Raw genomic sequence first — 22,308 nt, 5'->3', positions numbered from 1 at the left:
AGTTAGTATTTATTTTAAAATATCACTTGTTTAGATTCATATTCATGGCCATACCTTGGGACAGGACCCCTGCATGTGCCCAGTTAACTCCAGAGTGGTGGGGCAGAAAAACCAGAGCCAGGGGGATGCACTATGCGGCCATACCCAGCAGGGAAGAAGAAGTAATGGAATAATAGATGAGTGTCTGAGAAATCAGTGGCAATGGATTTGATTGGCTCTCCACACGGTGGATGGAAGATGGTCGAATAAGGAATGTAACAGAGAATCCAAGGGTGGGCAGAACTTGGAAAATGAGTAGTTGGGAAACAAGTTGGAATTGAGGAACTCTATCAGTAGGGAGCAGGGGCAAGACAAAATAGAAGGTAAAGGAGAAAGATCCTAGTTCTAGAGGGAATGAGGTTATTTAGAAGCTCACAAAATCAAGAAATCAGGCATAACTTAAAAACTAGGCCAATGTTAAACATGACATCACTCTCTTCATAATTTTTTATTTTGTCATCCTTTCATCTATGCAGTGACAATCGCTGTAGGCCTTCTAAGTGCTTGGCATCATTATTCTGGGTCCAGAGTGCTCTCTTGGAATCTTCCAGTTCCTACTGCTCAAGGTAAGGAATGGTCCAGCAGTCTCACCACAGAATATTGTTACTAACACCCTATAAACTAGTCTATTCATTTACATTAAGTACTGTATTTTCCAAGAAGTCCTAATCTGTAAAAAAAAAAAAGGGGGGGGGGCATTCTTTCAGTAGACATTTCAACCATATCATTAGAAAGGGCATTTCAGTCCTTACCACTGTTTTGATTTCTAATTTTGCACACTCTTGATTAATCTAGGGCACCATTACCTGGCCAGTAGAACTTTTCCCCTGATTTTTTTTTTTTAAACTTCTCTCTCCTGTGTCCTGTTTTATGGACTTTCGTTGCTCATTAATGTGTGGATAGGAGTAGGAAAATAAGACAAAAATCAGTTGTGTTGCTACTTTTTAGCAGCCATGATACGGTTTACTAGATGAGGAAATTAGAACTGTGAACTAAAATTAAGGTCTTGAATTATCTGAAGATTTCACTCACTCTTGTTATCCCTAACCCCAGGGAAGAACTCTCTGTTTACTACCACGAGGAAGGAAGAGCTTCATGCAAGAATACAATTCTGTTGCAAATGCTTCCTGCCAATTTTGAACAAGCATAAATTGTGTATACATCTTGAATATTTAGGTTAGCCATCTTAATTTAAAATATGCTTCCTATAATTTCACCACTTATGTATTTGTTAATTAAACTGGCAATGTTATAAAAGTAAAATCGAGTTTCAATTTAGTTTTGCAATTATATTCTTCAGCACCCAAAACAATTTTATAGCTAAGTATAAATACAGAACATTCTTTGAATAGCTAATCATCAGTACCTAAATTAAGCGAGTGTTTGGATATTCCTTCAATCTTCTAATGGAACATTATTTCTGACTTTAACTGATAAGGGGCTAACTTACCTGCCCTATGGTAAGTAACTTACCAATAACTTTAATTGCACCCATTATTCCCTCTGAAACTGTGCTCCCTTTTTTCCCCTTGATTTGTATTATCTTCGTGACATCTTGGTTGTTAAATAGGTGTTTAGGGTTATCACCTCTGAGAGTTTCTGTGGAAGACATTCAATGCACTGCAGATAGAAAATACTTATTCTGCTCTAATCTTTGTTATCCTAAGCAAAAATTTAATATACAAATTCAACATAGGTGCCTTATAATAGCAACATGCAACATTAACATTATGACTGACACATCTTTCTATTTCCAGTCCATCATTTTCCAAAGTTATTGTAAGCAACCCTAGTCCACATGATGCGCCACAAAAAGTGGTTCTGAAGTAGAGTTTGGGAAATGTTGCACTGCTTTCACACATTTGAAGAGGTCCAGACCAATTAGTATATTATAGATTTAGTAGACTTGCTGTAAAGTAACCTGTATAACTTTATTCAAGTCTTTCCCATGGTTATTCAGAAAATCTTTTCCTCCTCCATGGAAAAAGTGTTCCCCAAAACACCACTTTTTCTTCATGTTTAATGCCAGTTTACTTGTATCTGTGTCTCTACTATATGTTTAACATATAGCACAAAAAGACTGCCTTCTAATCAGCAAGTTATGTGCTAGCTTTAAAATACAGTAGATTCTCCATTAAATGGCATATTTTTTTCATTCAGAAAATTGGCTAGGTTGACGCCTCACAAATAATGCCAGATGGTTAAAATTGGGGTGCTGAGGAAAAGCACAACGATGAAATATTCCTTGGGCTTTTGGCATCTTCAATAAATTATAAGTCAAATGTATACATCCTTAAAAGTACTATTAGTTTCTTGTAGAAAGAACGAATGTTCACAGGGATGTGAGCATTGATATGTCTTCCCTCAGTGAGATGAGGGAAGCATTAGGTTCTATTGCTTTTTAGAGACCATCATTCTTGCCAGCGCATCTTCAATTTTTATAACTACAGAAGTGACAGTTGTCTCCTTCTGTTTTGACTTTTCCTTAAACTGACACTTTGTTTCAACAGAGATTTGCTGTTTCCCTCTTACGTTTATGAGTTCTTACCACATATGGGACTGACATTTGCAGGAATCTTTGACATGTTAAGAGGACACAGCCCAGGATGGGCATCAGCATCCATGCACTTCTGTCCCGTGTTTGCTCTTGTGAGTAAACAGACCCACTTAGCCTCTCACCATATTTTCACATATGGGAGCCAATCTCTGGGCTTGGGAAATAGGTTAACATCAAATGTAAAAGATGGAAGGCACCTCAAAAATTATCCTGTTCAGGAACTCTTAATGCTGGGCAGCTGGAACACAGATACATGAGCAAACAATGTGGAAGGACCTAGCACATCAAAAATTTAGATTTAAGCGATCTAGGGTGGCGTCTACAGCCTGGGATTTAATATTTTCAAAAAGTCTCCATTGAGGAGGGGAGCAAAATCTGCAGTGTGGGTTGAGAGCAATTAATTTTAAACTTCATTTTATGAGTGAGGGATTTCTTGAGCAGTTAAGCAATTTGCTTGCTTACCGCTGCAAAATTAATTAACTCATTTGAATCAGAACCCAGATCTTCTGATTCTTAACCAGTGCACTCCTGTCACATGGAGCTGCCTCTCCTCACCACTCTCCTTAGCTGTGTGACCTGGGCAAGTCATACAACTCCTCTGTTACCTTGTCAGAGAGGTTACCTGACAAGAACCATCGCAGATCAAATAATCAATGGAAAACATGCCTGTGCAAATTTAGATGGCATTGCTAATTCATTGTAAATGACCCCAGCCGTGTTGTTCATTTGCACTAATTAGTGCGATGCTTCCCATCAGCTTTCACTTGGAAAAGTGCTTTCCCCAATTTGTATTTGAAGTCTCTTGGCATGTTATTCACATCCAGATCCAGTATCTTTCCTGAAGCTACACAGTGGTTTTTACACATCTGTCCCAACATCCAACCCACTCTGGGATGCAACCCCTTGGTGATAGTTTTTCCAAAGAAAACAAAAGTAAGAATGCTTAAATAAGTGTTCTACCCCCATGTCCTGGACTCTGATGGTGCTTTGAGATTCCACAAAGTAAGAAGCAAGAGCAAACAGAGAGTATTTTCTCTATGCCTTCCCAAGGGGACCCAGCCAGCAGCCTTGCCCCTTTGGAGTGGCATATCTGCTTTCCCCACCTGTCCCTATGAGCCCAGCACAGCAGGTTCCCCACTGTTGTCTCCATGTCAGCTTGAGCGTCCATCCTCAGTGGGTCTGCTCTGCACCCCCAGGAAGGGTACAGAAGAGGAGAGAGGAAGGCCACCCATGGGGTTGTATGCCAGGACCGCCACTGTGTCTCTGCCGAGCAGATGGGCTGGGTTGCCTTGATGCTGGAGCTCTAGGTGGTTCTTGGAGTGCTCTTTAGACTCCTGACATCACAAGAGGCCAATGGGGATAGTTAGGTTGTTCAGCAGGTGGCTACTACTCTAAGCTCTCAACTACTATCCTAGAAAAAATGCAGAAAGTACCACTGACAAATGCCAAACTAGTCTCCAGGGTAACAGACCCAGATACTGCCCTTATTTCTAGGTCATAAGGATTTTAACTTGATGTCCCACTGGGAACTACAGGGGTGCCTGTCTGGTCCTCATTATCATGAATAATTGAATGTTGGAAGTATGTCAGAGGGCTTCTATGGACATTGTTTTTCACCTACCATAAAGTGATGGCAGTCTGTAGGAAAATCATTTCATGGAAGGTCCCTAGAACGTGCTGATCTAAGCAGCTAGCAGCAGTCTCTCTAAATCAGTCATGCCATGGTTTCAGCCTAATTACTGGAAGTGCTGTTCCAGTTAAAGTCAGTAAATACCAAAAAGTTAAGTTTTATTGCAAAACAGATTACAGTTCCAGTAAAGATGCTGTATATGAACAGAAATGTGCTGGTTACAAATGTCCATCAGGCCCAATCCTAAGTGATATAGATGATAGAACAAAGGGGGAGGGTGCCCACAGTAGTAAGGACAGATGCTCCTAGCAAGGCATCACAAGTCTAAAGCAAACCTAAATGTTCACAAACGGTATGCTGTGACTGGGTGGAATAAAATCAGACAGACTCAATTTTTAAAACAGCTTTAGGTGACAGTCTTCTCCAGGAAAAAAAAGTGGGGGGGGGGGATGGCTCCATTTTTAATCCAATGCCTGTTTGAAAGCCTTCATCTACAGCTCTGCTATGCCTTGCATAGAACAGGCACCCCGTGATGTGAGCTCAATGAATCCTGTAAATAGGAAGAGGAGAGAACCTGTTTCAAAGAGCTTTCTGAGGGATCCCTGGGTGGCGCAGCGGTTTGGCGCCTGCCTTTGGCCCAGGGTGCGATCCTGGAGACCGGGGATTGAATCCCATGTTGGGCTCCCGGTGCATGGAGCCTGCTTCTCCCTTTGCCTGTGTCTCTGCCTCTCTCTTTCTCTCTCTCTCTCTCTCTCTCTCTGTGACTATCATAAATAAAAAAAAATTATTTAAAAAAAAAGAGTTTTCTGAGCTTTGTTGCTCAGCATTCTCTGCCTCCAAACTACAGAGGGGTTAAGTCCAGTGACCAGCAGGGGAAGAGGTGGCTGTTTCCTAAACTTCTGTCTGGTATCTTTAAGCAAAACTGGTATCCTTTGCTGGGAGTCTGAACTATTCACCATTTATTTCTTAATTTCCAACCTTTTCTTATATAAGGGAAGATAATAATCTCTTAGATCCTGAGGATCTGTTAGGCCTTTTACCCTCAGGCTGTAAGGCCCCTTGAGAGGTAATTGTATTTCTTTCATAGCATAATAAGTGCTCAACAGATAATTGTATATTCACCTTAGACGTATGTCTTATTCAATGGCCTTGCCAATGAGGCCACTGTCAGCCAATAGACTTTTCAGTGCCTACCCTTATATTCTGGATGCTTTCCCATCTATACAGATGGGCTTCATTTCTCTTTTAATCTTTCCCCCATCCTCCTTCCTGGTGTCCTCCTCACCCCACATCCCTTTCCACAGCGTATGGGTCTAGTCTGACTGCTTTGGGGGGAATTAACTCCACCCTCATTGATAGGATTCTAGGGCTCACGGTGAAGATGTATCTAGGTAACTTTGAAATTTTTTTTCTGAACTTCTAAAAAGGATTAATGCCTGTGCCTTCCTCCTGAATTATTTTATTACAAAATTAAGTTTTCTGTAAATGAATCTCATGTATACCAAGTTGGATTGATCCAAATCCTTAGTTAAAAAAAAAAAAAAATCCTTAGTTCAAGACACTGTCACTATTGGCTCATGCCTAGTCTCATTTTAAAACTTTTTGCTTCTCTATTTAATAACATAATGAGCCCTTGTGAACACACTGCCTGACACGAACCTTGGAGCGTTGCCAGTAACTTAAATCAGCCTGTGTGTTCCAGTTCCCGCCTCCAATGCACAGGAGCCACTGTCCTGCTGAAGTTTGTCTTTATCTATCATCCCCAGGCTTTTGGAAATGTGGCTTTTATCACATATATGCCGAAATGATATATTGTTTAGTTTAATTGCTTTTTGAACTTTTTGGAAGGGATATCCTCTTGTCTGAGGTACTCTCGCACTTGCCTTTGTCACTCAACACTACCTTCCCATGATTCACCAGTGAATCTCCTTTTACAGCAAAACAGATTTATCTTTAAACGCAATAAAAAAAAAAAGAAGAAGAAGAAGAAGGAAAAAGCCTCAAAACCAAAGCAACAAAAAACAAAGCTGCTACCTAAAATGCTTATATAGTCTCCCACTGTGAATGGTAGGTCCCTGAATTTAGGTTATGTTAAATCAGAAGACCACTTGTATGGAATAATATATAGAGTAAAATGTCACACTTTGTCTCATTTATTCTAAGTAACTTCAAGGAAGGCTAACACAAGAATAACTAACTCATTACTGTTCATCTATGAGTCATGTTACTATTCCCTAATACTTTCTATCAAGTTGTTACATGATGTAGGATACAAAAAATATTTTTACCTCAATCTATGCTAAAACTCACAGTGTATATTTTTAATATGATGCTCAATAATAAGGTTCAGAGGATTTCTCCTGTTATCCTCATATCTAGCTCTTCCAAATCATGAAAATACGTCTCATAAAGGTTATTTCTTTTGCCATTTCTTGCTCAAACAATAGCAAACACCTCTCAAAATTTTCTAGATAAGTTTTCTAGGTTCCACACTGCAACAACTCTGAATTAAATTCCCTGGACTCTTTAGGGACTGCTCACTGGAACTTAGCCTTTGAATCTTCTAAGACTTGGCCATTAATAATCTAAGCTGATACTTTCACTCAGTAGTTACCCAACTCACCACAGAGCTGCAGCATCAAATCAATCTGGTCCCAGAAGTCCACTCTGCAGGCCCAAAAGAAGCTGGACAACTCCTTATTCTCCAGCTGGAAGATTTAGACCCTCACACACCAGATCTCTCCTGCCAGGCTATTTGCACAGCAGCATGGAGTCTTGGTTCTGAAAAAAAAAAAAAAAAAAAAAATTAAGCTTTAGGAGCTGCATGAGAGATGAGTCTGAGACATCAGAAATAAAAATATAGGATGAATGGTTGAAAATATCCAAATTCTAGTTCTTTCCCTGGTAATGTATAGAGGAAATCTCTAAACTACTAAGCAAAGGCTATGATTCTAATGAAAGAGGAAAGGTTTCTTCATTTCCCATGACCTCAAAGAGCAACTGTAGTTAAGGAAGCAACTTTGAAATGAATTACTTTGGTTATATGATTGCACTTTTCTTGTATGTTTGGCCAAGATACCCACTGAACATTCAACATTCTAGTGCGTGCTGGAGAGGACACAAAAAGAAGGATTGAAACACATTTATTTCATGCCCAGCCCTGTGTGAGACACTTCTCCTTTACAACTGGGGTAACTGGTACCCAGACAAGTTACCTAATTGCCATGCTGTATTATAGTGTTAGCACCAGGTCTGAGTGCAAAGTCCATGTTCTCTCTATAATTGAAGTGCCTACTTTTAAGGAATTTTAGAATCTGAGGAGAAAGGCACAAAACAAAATAAAACAAAACACCCAATTTTGATGGCCAAGAGACTGGACCAGAATTATCAAAGGAATGAAGAAAATTAGGTAGAATGCTCATAAGGAGAAATTCAGGATTCAAGCTCAAGTTAATAACCATCATGGAACAGAATAGAGGCGTTAGTGGGATGGTTTTGTTAAAAACAGATTTAAAAAAAAAAACAGATTTTAAAGAAATTGATCTGATTACAGCAGTCGCAATTTGATAGCTGTGGCCATAGGAATGGAGAGAATGTATCTCATAGGAGGGTCTCTCTCTTTTATTTTTAAATCTCCACATGTTGGCTAGAACATGGTACATGGTAAATAAAGGTTTATTAGATGAAAAATGGAGATATTGTGAAGGAGGGCATGCCATAACTCAATAAACATATATCTAGTCATTCAAAAAGATGGAGAGAATCATCATGCTGTTGGAAGAACTGGGGAAATAGCTAACGTACAGTGTCAGCTATTAGCTATGTGTGGTTCTAAGTGCTTTTACCTACATTGATTCAATCAACATACATAACAAACCTGCGAATAGATGCATTATAATCCCTGTTACACAGGTGGGCACAGGGAAATCGATGTCTTGCCCAGATTGACATGGCTACTGAGTGGTAAAGCCAGGACTGGAACCAGGCTGTCAGGCTGCGGTCTCCATCTGCATCTCTATGCATGAGATTTGATGCACAGAGACTAGGGCAGAGAAGGTCTCTTCTCCTTTTGATTCAGAAGGGAGGGTAGATTTTTGGAAAGGAGCAAGACATATAGGTGAACTGTGGATATGCAAGTATGCTCTGCCTGCGGTAAAAGGGAATACTCTAGGGGCTTATTCAAATACTTCATAACTTCAATCAATACCGCAGAGCTGGGCACTGGTGAAAAACAGCACTCACCATGGGTACAATGTTCCTCCATCCTCCCGCTGGCTAGAGCTTTTACTTGGTTAGGCTCTGGAACACATTAAACAGGCTCTAGTTTTATGAAATGATTTGAACTCATCTCTAGCTTTATTTATATGTTTTTTCATGTCAGTTTGGGCTGCAATAACAAATTACCATGGGCTTAAACAACAGACATTGATTTATTCCTCACAGTTCTGAAGGCTGGGAAGTCCAAGGTCAAGGTGCCAGCAGATTCGATGTCTGTGTCTGGTGAGAGCCCTCCTCCTGGAGGCTTCCTTCTCCTACTCAGGATATAATCTCATCTCTGGCTATCTCAGACTCAGAGATAATATCTCTTGTAGCTCTTCTTACTCATGAATGAATCCCATTCATTCGGCCTCCACCTTCATGATCTATAATAATGCTAAGCACACTGCGGTAGATGCTGCTAAATGCAGGCATTCCTCTGCATCTAGATCTAATATATTCTAGTTCATACTCGAGTGGATTCTTCATGACATGCCTCAGGGAAGGTCTGTTTTCATTCCTGGAGCTGGGCATTCAGGGGGGCCCTTTCCATTATGTAACTCCCAACCTTTAGCTTTGATTTTATTTTTTAAATTAGTTTTCTCCATTTCCTTTGCTGTCTCTTTATAGAATTCATATATTAAGGATTTGGGGGACACCGGGGTGGCTCCGTTGGTTAAGCATCTGCCTTTGGCTCAGGTTATGATCCCAGGGTTCTGGAAAGAAGACCTGCTTCAGGCTCCCATCTCAGCTAGGAGTCTGCTTCTCCCTCTCCCTCTGTACCCACCCCCCACCCCCACCCCCATGCTTTGCCTGGAGTGCTTGCTATCTCTTTCTCCCTCTCTCTCTCTCTCTCTCTCAAATAAATTTTAAAAAAAATCTTTAAGACTTTGGGATCTCCTCAAGGGCCCTCTAATTCTATTCCATTTTATTCACTGTCACTATCTTTTCATTTCACTTTGGGGGGGGGGAACTCTTGAACATTATATTTTATGTCTCCTTCTGAGCCTTACATGTCTGCCATCACAATTTTGATTTCTACAGATTTTTCTTTGTTCTCAAAAGTCATCTTTATGGCATTTGGGGAATCATGCATTGCATAAATCGTATTTTGCTGAGGCTATCAATGACAGCTTTTCGGGAAAACTTTTATTTGCTTGTTTTGGTCTCTATCATTTATGTTGAAGACTTTTCCACAGGTTTTGAAGATCTGGGCTCTTTGCTCACATTTAAGGTGAGAGCCCATGGTGCTTGGGCAGAGCCTGGCAAGGGTGGGACTCCCTGCAGAGAGACTGGCCGTTACATCCCCTAGAGATGAGCTTCAAACACCACCAGAAAGGTGTCTGCTGGGCTGAGCCTGTGGGAGCTGAGTGTGGAAAAGAGCTAGGTATATAAGTGATCAGTCATGGATATAGTATCCTAACCTGCTGCTCTACCCTCTCTTTAGATTAGACCTCCAGTCTCCTCCTGCTTATGTGGGAAGAGGATGAAATCCAGGCTATATACCTATAGAAGATCAATCTGGGGACCTAAATAAATACTTCTTCAGCTGAACTTCAACCAACCTTCAGATATGAGCAGCAGAGAAACCTCTCATGCTGAGCCTCTGAGAGGAGTGTGTGGTGTACTTCAGGCTGACCGGCCTCTTCTCCTACTGCTGGTTTATGCTGTGGCTCTCTCAAGATTCGGCTAAGTCTTCCATCTGCTTTCTATTTTCTAATATTTATTGTTTCACCTCCTCCATTATCTTAGGCTTCATGGTTTATACAGTTTTAAAATATTCCTTTTGCCAAAATCCAGTCCATTTTTTTCTCAAGATCAAGAAGGTAGTGTATGAGTTCTACTTGCCATTTTTACCCGGAAGTTTTCTTTCCTTATTTTTAATGGTATGGAGATCTTGCAAAGGAAAGACATCATTTAGTTACTGACATAGAACACATGCAACCCAGATTTGACAGCATCCCAATAGGCAACATCTCTTCAGGCTTCAGACTCACCTTGAAATAGGACCCAGCTCTAATCCACATTCCTGACAAGCCAGTTGAACTTCATGAAGCCTTAGTGATCAATGTCTCACTATGTTCATACTTTCAACTGAAAATACATTGTAGCAGTGATGCAAGAAAAACCAAAAAATGAAAGTATTAATACGTTCCATGAAGAAAAAAATGGTACTGACTTGGAAATAAGATAGAGATTATGGATAGGACTAATAGAATGGGCAGATGTGTTTTGACAGTGATTGTCGGATGGAATAAATGAAAGAAGCTCAAAGCCTCAGCCACCATAGGTCTGAGAATGTCTCTGGGAGGATGTGTAGGGATATTGGAATATGACAGCTGAGGAGCTGAGTGAACATGTGGCAAGGCACACTTTATTTATAGTATAGGACACTGAAATCCGTCGCTGACTTATTTTAGCTCTTTTATGCTAATTTTATATTCTAATTATTCATGGCTGATATTTAGGAATACAGTTGATTTTGGTATAAGCTTAAATGCAGCCACCTTTCTAAATTCATTTACCAGGTTTGTCTATTTAATTGTAGATAATTTTGAACTTTCTCCATAGACGCACATGCTATCTGCAAATAATAATTCATTTCTTCCTTTCTTATCTTTATACCTTTAGTTGTTTTTTTTTCTTGTTCCATTGCACTGCTAAGGACCTCTAGTTCAATGTTAAAGTAGTGATTGCAGATATCTTTTGCTCCCCATCTCCAGAGGAAAATTTTCAATATTTCAGCATTATATATCTTGTTTGCTATAGATTATTGCAGATAATCTTTTATCAAATTAAAAAGGTTCTCTACCATTCTTAGTGTGGTACATTTTTGCATTTTGGTTTATGTTGTTTTGCCTTTTGAGCATAAATGGTTGGGTTTTATCAAATGCTTTCGCTCCATCTGTTGAAATTATAATTTTTCCTTTTTATTTTGTTAAAATGGTGAATTACAAAGGTTGGTTATTTTTTTCAAAGATTGTTTTCTTAAATATTAATACAAATTGGTATTCCTAGAATAAATCAAACTTAGTTTTGAAATATTATCTATCTATAGTAGGGATTCAAATTGCTAATATTTTGTTGAGATTGTTCATAAATCTCTCATGAAGTCCATAATTTTTCTTTATTTTAATATGCTTTTTCAATTTTACTATAAAGGATACAAGTAGGGGATAAGGAAATGAGTTTATTCTTTCTCTAGATGAGTTTGTATAAAATTGGTATTTTTTCCTTTTTAACTGTTTGTAAGAATTAATTGTTGAAGCTATCTGAAATAAATTTTTTTGTGTGTAAAGACTTCTAATTGTACAGTCAATTTATTTAATAACAGCTATTCATATTTTCTAATTTTTAGTCAGTATTGGTAATTTCAGTGGGGGATTTTGTCTTTTTCATCTAATTGTTTTAATGTACTGACATATAATTTTTCATATCTGTATCTATATATACTTTATATAGGATCTGTAGTGCCCTCTCTCATTTTTGATATTGGTAAATTGCTCTTTGTCTTTTTTTTCTTAATCAGTTTTATTATATGCCAAATAATTTTATTAGTTTTTTCAAAGAATCAACTTTTGGCTTTGTTGTTTTCATTAATAATACATTTGTTTCCTATTTCAGGAGTTTCATTCTTATCTTATTTCTTTTTAAAAACTTTTTTAAAGATTTTATTCATTTATTCATGAGAGACACAGAGAGAGGCAGAGACATAGGCTCCCTGTGGGGAGCCTGATGGAGAACTCGATCCTAGAACCCCGGGATCACGACCTGAGCCAAAGGCAGATGCTCAACTACTGAGCCACTGAGGTGGCCCTTGATTTATTTCTTATTGTTTTGAAAAACTTTTAATTAGAATATTTAGACCATTTAGATTTAATGTAATTATTGATATGTATGGGTTTATATTTATATCTTACTATTGTGTCCTTTTAGGTCCACTCATTTTGCCTATTATTTCTTCTCTCCTTGGGTTTACCTTTCTGGTCTTTTTTCTTAACTTCTTGAGATAGTTACTTAAATTATTATTTCTCAGCCTTTCTTTATTTCTAATACATACCTTTAAGCCCCACATTTTCACCTGTACATAGCTTTAGCTGCATTACTCAAGTTTGAATATATTATATTTTAATTATTTCATTTGAAATTATTCCTAAATTCTGATGTTATTTTTTTGATCCATGGGTTGTTTTTGAGAAGCATATTGCTTAATTTTAGAACATTTGGTGAATTTTCTAGTCATCTTTTTCATCTTTATTTCCAGTTTAATGCCTGGTTAATAAAGTCTATGATGAGAGACTATATTCTAAACTCAAAACTTTTAAACCTGGTAAGACTTGTTTTATGGCCCAGCAGATATTCAATTATTGTCAAAGTTCCTTGAGTATTTTGCTGCTTTGTATAGTGTTCTCTATGTGTGAATTAAGTGCCTTTTATTAATCATGCTGTTAGGAATGATATATTTTATTTTTTTGGCCTGTTTTATTAGTATTGAGGGAGATGTATTAAAATCTCTTACCATGATAGTGGATTTTGTTATCTCTTCTTGTAATAACATCAATTTTTGCCTTACACATTTAGAAGTTATGCTATTAGATGCTTACAAATTTAGAGTTGTTACATCTTCCTAATGGATGACTTTTTATCTTCAAGAAATATCTCTTAATCTCTAATAATACTTCTTTCTCATGTCTACATTTCTTTATATTTAAGGTGTGCCTCTTATAAGTAATTTATAGTTGGGCTTCGCTTTTTAAAAAATTCAATATTCTATTAATTAGGATATTTAGACCATTTATAATTAGTATGTGAGTTTCCATCTATCACTTTGCTATTCATTTTCCTTTTTGTTCCCTTATTTTATATCACTTTTCCATTGCCTTCTTTTTTCTTTCTTTTGAATTAATCAGATGTTTATTTTTCTCCTGAGACTTATACATGCATTTACTGGTTGTTAGTGATTTCTCTAGAGATTATAATAGGCATGTTTAACTTATTAGGGTCCAATATAATTGAATGTTCTTGCCACATTCCAAAGAGTGCTAGGACCTTAGTAAACCTTAACTCCACTTATCTTCTTCTCTTCTTTGTGTTATTGTAATGCACTTCATTTTTAGGTATAGTATATGTATAGCATTAGATTTTTAGGTAATATAGGTAAAATCTGTTTATTTCTTCTTATTTTAAAAATCTTTTCCTTTCTCTTTCTCTTACGGTTTCATCCTTTATGTTAACTGCTCTGGTGCTCTTTCTAGTTTAGTGTTTGCTTTTAAAATTATCTTTTAGGGCAGCCTGGGTGGCTCGGCGGTTTAGCGCCACCTTCAGCCCAGGGCTCGATCCTGGAGACCCGGGATCAAGTCCCACAGTCCCACGTCAGTCTCCCTGCATGGAGCCTGCTTCTCCCTCTGCCTGTGTCTCTGCCTCTCTTTCTCTGTGTCTCTCATGAGTAAATAAATAAAATCTTTTAAAAATTTATCTTTTACTTCTAATTATTTCTTGAGTTCTGTCGCTTCATTTTAATTTTTTTCGTTCTGATTCCTATTGTTCTTTCAGCTCTTGTAATATGCTCTCAATTTCTAAAAGATTTTTTGAAATAGCATAATTTTTTATTTTTAAATGTGTATGTAAACATTTACCTTTAATAATTTACTGCCTCCTATTTTCATGTGAATTTAATTTTTATGAACTTTTACAGAGAAGCAAACTTCAAGATAGATTTCAGGGTTTCTTTGTATGTTCTTGTGCATTGTTAAAAAAATTTGGCAGCTCTTTTTGAGATTTTGGAGCTCTATTTTCCTCCCTCGTTTTTATCTGGACCTTCTCTTCATCTCTATTGTCTCTGTCCTTAACTTTTATTCACATCTATTTTTTTCTCCTCAATGTAGGGCTCTGTCATAAATAGAATCATAAATAGAATTTTGAGAGTTCTAAGGACTGGCCTGCTCCCTCCCTCCAGTCCTTATCACCAGACTGTGCTGCTATTAGATCGGGCAAAATCTCTCCTGGTTTCTCAAATTGGCATGCTGCACTTCTCACGAATGTCTGTGGGTTATGTGGGGACTCTCCGGTTCTCAGATCTGACCAATGTCTGGTGCTTTCCTATGCCTTCCTTCACATGGAAGCTGATAACTGGTAGGTCTTGTAGCTATTGGTAACCTCTTCCCATATTCTTGTATTTTGGAGTTAATGAGGATATTTTGTCACCTCTCTGTGTTGTTTGTGGGTTTTTTATGTTGGATCTAGTTGTCTTTTTAAAAAATATTTTATTTAAATTCAATTTGCCAACATATAGTATCACACCCAGTGTTCATCCCATCAAGTGCCCTCCTTAGTGCCCATCACCCAGTTCCAAAAATCATGATGCTTCAGATTGTCTGCCCCAATTGTCTCAGATTTCCTTTAAATAAATTAATAGTTTAAATGTAGTTTTTTTTCTCTGAAATTCTTATGAATTATATGGACAATTCCTCCAATTTGGAAACTTACCAACATTTTTATAATATCTAGATTTATTACAGGAGAAGCTTTATTGCCTTGGGAAAAATTATAAAATGAATCCACAGTAATTTATAGTTGATTCACAATCTACAGATCATAAATTACTACCCAAAATGTGTTTTTAAATAAATTTTGTATTGATCTTTAGGATGAGAGAAATAACAGAAAACCCAACAATGTCAGCAACATTGTTGCTGACAATTAATATTTTTGAGTGTTTATATGTCCTGCAACACGTTCTTATTGGATTTATATAGATTGATTTATTTAATCCTCACACCGACCTTATAAGATAGAATTTATTAATATCTTCACATTGTGAATGATAAAACTGAGGTTAAATAGTTTGCAATAGTCACACAGAGGTTAAGTAGGTACCAGCCCACTACTCTATCTTCAAAGATGTACTCTCAGAAGGAAATATTACCCAAAATTGGTTTCGAGGGCAAATTTTGGGGCAGAATATTTTAAAAACTTAATGAGATTTTAAATATTAAATATTTATATTTATATTATATATTACTATATATTATATTTACATCATAAATATTAATATTAATATTTAACATTTAAAAATCTACATGGGATTTACAGAACAGAGTTGAATGTAATCCTTGGTAATTCTGTATGTATCACAAGTTAAGCCAGAATGTTCTCCTTGGCACACAACTTCATCTCCTCTTGGCTTTTTCTACACTTAAAACGATGATAGAAAATGGCATCCAAAGTTGGATGGTAGGGTGTCATAGCAACCTTAATTCGGTTACTTGATCCTGAGAACCAACATGTTTTCTGCCCGGTTTTCAAGAGCGTGTAAAGACACGTTAGGCAAGCAGCAGGGACATCAATGTTCTCACCTCATTGAAACTCTGGGCTGTGCCTGCATAGCTACAAACTACCAAGATTTCAGGAGAACAACTTCTTTCTTGACTCATACAAATGGGTCTTGACTTTCAATATCAAAGGGTTAATTTAGACAGACATCAGAAACCAACTCAGGCCCCCAGTCCGAGAGAGAGCCAGGAAAGACTTCAGAACCAGGAGCTTCTCCTGCAAAAGCCTGCAGTCTGCATTCCATTCATCTATTAGTTTTCATGGTATTTTTTACGGTTCTTAATTTGCCCCATCCCCAAACAGCCTATAGAGCAGATAAGAGTATTTTAAATATATATTTTCTTAAACTTTTTAATAAGAAAGAATGTGTGACTTCTCATCTCTAAAAGACTTTTCAAAATGTCTAGGCTTTGAAGATTTAGAGAAATAGCAAAGCAAAGGCAATCAGGAAAGAATGGATAGACTCTTCTCCACACCACTTCCCTTAGACAGCTCGGCTTATATCTACAGGTATTACGGACGTGTGCAAGATAGAGTTCCTAAAAGGGACCTTGGAGAGGAGAGGGTTCTGAGTGATGACATCAGAAAAGGAAGGAGGAGGTAACAATGTGAGTAAAATATCCACTGAGGTGCACCTATGGTGAAAATGTACACATTTCATTCATAGATTATGCCTTCTAATAAACTGCCACTCTAGGAATTTTATTTCTCTTCTTGTGTGTATCTTTCTGATACCTCAATGTTTGGAAGGAATGGAGAATACACTATCAGAAAGAAAATAATACTATTCATTGAGGTTACATCTAGCCAGAGGGTGGAACAAGACAACTTTTTATTTTTCCTCTTAAATTATCCATCACTCATACTGAAGCCATCTTATCTTAGCTCAGTGTCAAGGATTTTTCTCCTTTTCTGACTCCCTCTCTCTTATTCACTGCCCCTGATAATCCAGGCTACTTTTTCACCCCTATACCTCCAAGTACTGGATTTCAGCTATGTCGTATCATCTGGATTTCCCACCTCTTTCTCATGCAGCTGGGGTGACTGAGTGCAGGTGGGAGGGCCTTAAATTCTTCAGGTACTTTGCAGTAATATTTACAAGGTAAACATCCCCCCCCCCCCATCTCTTATAATATGACTACCTTCTCAGAATAATGCTAGGGCATTATTATTATCTGGTTCTTTTACTTCACTGTGCCAAATATCTACTTCTATTGCTCTAAGTAGGCATGGGCAGCACTCAGAGAGATAAGTAAGCCAGCTCTTCCCCCTGCCCCACAATGAAGAGTTCAGGAGTAGAAGGAGAGTCCTTACTATCTGGTGCAGCCTTTGAAGTCATGCACAGGTGTCTTGTGTATGACTTGTTAAAGCTCACCAAACAGTGAATAGTTTTCACAAAAGCTAGAAGATGCAGGTTGCAAAGTTTTTCCAAGTTGCTAATGCAAAGACATGGAATAACACTAGTTAGGCAAAACAGACCATGTGGTCAAGGTGGCAGAAAAACTGAATTAGGGTAGTGATTGATGGCACTAATAGCCGGTGATGGAAGCCATGAACAATTCCTTCTCCCCAGGGTCCCAGCTTTTCCAGCTCAGAAGTTTTCTTGCCTTTCACTGTGGGTGGACCTTTTTTTTTTTTTTTTTAAGATTTCATTTATTTGGGAGAGAGAGAGAACACAGAGGAAGAAAGAGCACAGAGGGAGAGGGAGAAGCACACTTTCCGCTGAGCAGAGAGTCCAATGTGGGGCTTGATCCCAGGACCCCTAGATCACCACCTGAGTTGCAGGTAGATGCCTAACCAACTGAGTCACTCAGGTGCCCCTGGACCATTTTATAAATCCTTATGCAATACCACGATGTTAACATACAACAGTATATGTTAAATCCTTACCTGAGGAAGGTAATCTTTGTAAATTTGAAGGCAGTTTATAGTAAAGGTAGTTATACCAAGTATGGAACATATAAATAAGCACAAGTGGTAATAGAACACTCTTGAAAATGTGGTTCCTAAATATCCTATATTTTTCCTAAGACATATAATTGCATTATCTATGCTTTCTTCAGGAGACTGCTTCAGAAATAAATGTGTCTTTAAAGTAACTGCTATATCTGAAGCTGGAAATAGTCTCCAAATCATCCTCTGTCTCTCCTCTCTCCTGAGTTCCAGGAGATGCTCAGGTATGAGCAAGATACACATTTAACAAGTGCCACGAAGAAATGCTTGTTTGCTGTTTCACTATGCTCTTCAAAGTCAACTGGGATGGTGGCAAAGGGCAACTGTCTCACGACCCCTTACTTTAGTGTAGAAAAAGATCCTCAGTGGTCAGAATTACTCACTTTATACAGGGTAATCATCAAAACATTTCTAAATATCATAATTCACCATCATAGAGGTTGTGTTATTAGAGAAAATTAAATTATTAAGCTAGAATAAGAGATCAGGCTGCCCAGAACTAACATGTCATAAGAATGCAGATGTTGCAGTTACCTGAACTTCCTGTTTCAAATGAAAAGTAAGAATAAGCTTTTACTGTTATATTAACAATCACATAATCCTCTAAAGGCGGCTTTTACGTCATGAAAGATTCAACATTTTCTATATTAGGAACATTCTTAAATTGGATCTTTCCTTTTATGAGTAGAGTGACATCTACTACTTCTGAAAGCTGCTCCTTTGGGGACCAATGAGCATAGTAGGCATGTATTGGTTGACCACTGCTTAGGGAAAACATTCAATTTGCTAAGCACTTTGCAATAAGCATTTCTGCACCACCTACTATATGCTGAGCACAGTATGACAAAATGAGTCAAAGATCCAGAATATGCCTTTCAGAAGAATATAAACTTTTTGGGAAAACAGCAAATGTTAAAAGAAAGAAAAGAAAGAAAAAGAAAGAAAGAAGAAAGAAAGAAAGAAAGAAAGAAAGAAAGAAAGAAAGAAAGAAAGAAAGAGAAAGAAAGAGAAAGAAAGAGAGAAGAAAGAAAGAAAAGAAAGAAAGAGATGAAAGAAAGAAAGAAAGAAAGAAAGAAAGAAAGAAAGAAAGAAAGAAAGAAAGAACAGAATATGGAGTAGACATAATAAATGCCATGGAAGAGACTGCAATGAAGAGACAAGGAATGTTAGAGGAGGCCTGGAACTTGGCAAGAAGGTAGAGAAGCCATTCTAAGCAAAACGGTAGAAGGCAAAAGTGCATGGCAGGTATGAACACAGTGAAGAACCTCAGGAAATAAGGTTATTTTCATGAGGAAGGGTCAGATGATAAAAAAAAGTTTCCATTCCAGCCTCACCTCGGAGGCTCAGTCAGTTAAGCATCTGACTTCAGCTCAGGTCAGGATCTCAGGGTCCTGAGATCAACCCCCTCATTGGGCTTTGTGCTCAGTGGGGAGTCTGCTTGTCCCTCTCCCTCTCCTTCTGCCTATCTCCCCACTCACGCTCTTCTTTTCTCTCTCTCAAATAAATAAAAATGAAACTTAAAAAAAAAAGGAAGTTTTGATTCCATAAAAAGGGACTCTTCAGTCCATCTCATAAACAGTGGAGTCATGATAGTAAAAATGAATCATGCAAGTGGGTGGCAGTGGCACATAGAACAGACTCAAAGATTAAGCATCAGCAAACATGAACATTTAAAGCAGAGTTTTTGCAGTAATACATCCATTACATGAGTAGAGTCTATGGTGGTGGAATCCATGGGCTAGAAAGAAAAACCAAAACTGGATTGATTGAGGACAGGATTGAAAAAAATAAAATGCTGAAGATCATGCCCTAGCACAGGGCCTGACAGAGTTAAACAAAGGTTATTCAGTGCATGGTGTTTCAGTTGGTGGCTAATAAGTAAATCTCAGATTCTGAGCCTGGGCAAATGAGACTCAAAGAGCCAGTAGTGTCACAAACAGCCTCACACTGGCTTAGCTGAGACCACACAAAATTGAAATTATGATCACTTAAGGTCAGTTCATTTAATTCAGTAAATCCAGTTTTAAAAAATCCAACTGGTTAGTTTAGGGATACATAGAAGGGGCAGCTAGGTTCTCCATATTTCCCTTTTTGTCAACTCATTTTTGATGTTGTAGAGACCTAGGCCCATGAATGAAGAAGGATCAAGCCATATTAGGGTCTGTGGGATATGCTAACCTTTCCGACATTTTTCTTTTACCGAAAAGATTGTTGATTAAGTTGACTATACTTTCAATGAATAAATATTTTTTTTCCATTGGATCATTTGCAAAGTCCCCAAAGAAAGAGGACTTCTCATGGAACATAAACACAATAAGCCATTTCTGCCAGGGCAGTTCTACTCACCCTGCACCAGCCTTCTGTATAGCTGTCCCTCCCTCTTTTTTCCTGCTCCTGGTCTTAAATCATTTCTTTATTGTTATTACCTTGGCTCAAAGCTCCCATAATAGCTTTTTCCTTAAGCGCAGGGACATGGAAATCAGAGCAATGGTCACAACCGAACAGTATTGCTGGTGTGAAAGATGGGGAATGCTGGCCTGTAATGACAAATGGTCAGATACACGGTATTATATCCCCACAGACGTCACAGGCCACAGCCTCATTCTTGCAATTCTCTGTTTTATTTTTAAGTATGTAAACTTGCAATCTTTCCTCATACGAAAGTCAAAACAAGCAATATTTAGTCTGAGACTAGAAGAGATCATTAATAATTGGATACTTCTTGCATAGTTCCAGATTGGTAGAGCCTTGTGGGTGTTTATTCCCAGATCCATTGTTTTTTTGTTTGTTTTTTCGTTTTTTGTTTTTGTTTTTGTTTTTTTTTGTAGTTACCGGCTCTTCTAATTAAAAACTTCAGAAGGGGAGGATTTGAAAGCTATGAAGGTGCTGCCACCTTGAGGATCCTTCCTGTCCTTTTGGAGATTTACCTTTACAAAGCAAGGGTAGATGAGTGGTGGTATCATTTTATTCTGGAAAGAAACTGAACTAACTTGTGGTCCTCCAGTTTGGGATATCGCAGAAGCCAGGGACAACAATCCTGATGAATGGTGGCACCTTACACTCTTCAGCCATAAGTTTTAGCATCAGGTGTCACAGGCACCCATCTGAAGCAGTCTTTCACACTTTCCTTGCTGGTACTGCTTGGATTCACAGGAACCTTATACAACTTCCTCTTCTGTCCCCAGCTCCACCTCCCTTGAGCGGTATAAAATGATTGGAGGGGAAAAAAAAAGATTGGATCCTATTTCGTTGAGGTTGAAAACAACAGAAAACAAACAAATAACATAAAACGAGCAAATAAATCTGTATGATTAAGGTACAGATTTAATCACAGAAAAAGAACTACAAAATCCTCACTTCTCCAACTCTCCCAAACGCTGTCAATTCTTCCAGCATTAACGCTTTTGTGACAATAATGGTGCCCTAAAAATGCCCTGCTCAGAAAACAGAGGAGTTAGGGATAGGTGGGATCCCATTCCTAAATTTATAAGGGGCAGGATGGCTGTCAAATTCATTACCATCTCCAAGTGAAAAGACAATGAAGTGTGTTACCAAAAGTATCCTTTATCAACTAGTCCTCACTTGAGATGTAGTTCTATGTATGTTAGATTGATTTTTTTTTTTAATAAACATACCTTAACAGTAGACTGTTCGTTTGGAGGATCCTTTTGTATTTCTTGATTTTCAGAAGCCATTTTCACTAAACCTTCAGTACGTTCCACATGAATCCTTTAGAATATGTTTATCAAGATGCCTGCTTCCAGCATGCTGAGGAAAAGAAGACTTGAACTTCTATTGAACCTGAGGCTCCAGCACAATTCTGGGGCAGAAGTGGTTCCATTTCCCCATTAAAAAGCTTTCATTTGCAAGCCACAGATGAAATTTCATCTGCTTTGCATCAGTCTAGTTTTAACTTGAGAGAACTTGGCACCACAAGCCTAAACCCCATTATTGGTGTTCCCCTTCTGAGGGGAAATAATACATTTACGGCTTGGTTTTTGTTTATTTTGTTTTTGTGTAAAAAAAATTAAAACTCAGTGGTGCCCTCACATATTTCACCCCTCATTGAAAGTTTATTATTCTGGGCTGCTCTCAACTGAGCATTTCCGGAATGATGGCCATATGTGGGTTTTTTTGGCCTTTGTGTACCTTGCCAAGCAACCTGGAACTCTGTTGGCACCTACAAACACCCTCTTGGGTTGCTGAGTCCACTTCCATACAAAACACTCTTTTATATATGGGAAAATTAAATGGCCCATTTTAAGTTTCCCCTTAGAAAATGTAATCATAAATAAGCTTTCTCTTTCTCCAGTTGTTATGCTACAAAAGTGCTTCCCAGGAGGTTCTTATTAGACCCATAAAATGCATTTTAATTTGAGGGGCCCGGAATCATCTTAATTGGACATTGACAGTCATGTGGAAGACTCCCCGGGGACGATTGCAGGGCAGAGCTACTCAATAATAAGCTTTTTGAGGACAGGAGATGATCTCTCACATTTGGAGAATATGTATTTATTGAATAAGGATACAGAAGAATGAG

General features: G+C 38.0%; 1 long non-coding RNA gene across 3 annotated transcripts in view; it reads right to left on the bottom strand.

Moving 5' to 3' along the window:
* LOC102153675 overlaps positions 1–22,308 on the bottom strand; it is a 67,922-nt gene that overhangs the window by 33,660 nt on the left and 11,954 nt on the right. Inside the window, exons 1-4 of one of the 3 annotated variants that reach the window (XR_005368064.1) lie at positions 10,481–11,712; positions 10,049–10,379; positions 6,850–7,007; positions 1,513–1,638 (exon numbers count right to left, since the gene is read on the bottom strand). This is a non-coding gene — a long non-coding RNA (uncharacterized LOC102153675). Of the gene's footprint in view, positions 1–1,512; positions 1,639–6,849; positions 7,008–8,468; positions 8,748–10,048; positions 10,380–10,480; positions 11,713–22,308 lie in introns of those variants that run through there. The other 2 variants (XR_005368065.1, XR_005368066.1) reach the window with 2 other exon arrangements.

The sequence above is a fragment of the Canis lupus genome, chromosome 12 (assembly GCF_011100685.1).
Source record: "Canis lupus familiaris isolate Mischka breed German Shepherd chromosome 12, alternate assembly UU_Cfam_GSD_1.0, whole genome shotgun sequence".
Taxonomy (NCBI): Eukaryota; Metazoa; Chordata; class Mammalia; order Carnivora; family Canidae; genus Canis; species Canis lupus.
This window is presented reverse-complemented; position numbering and strand designations above follow the sequence as displayed.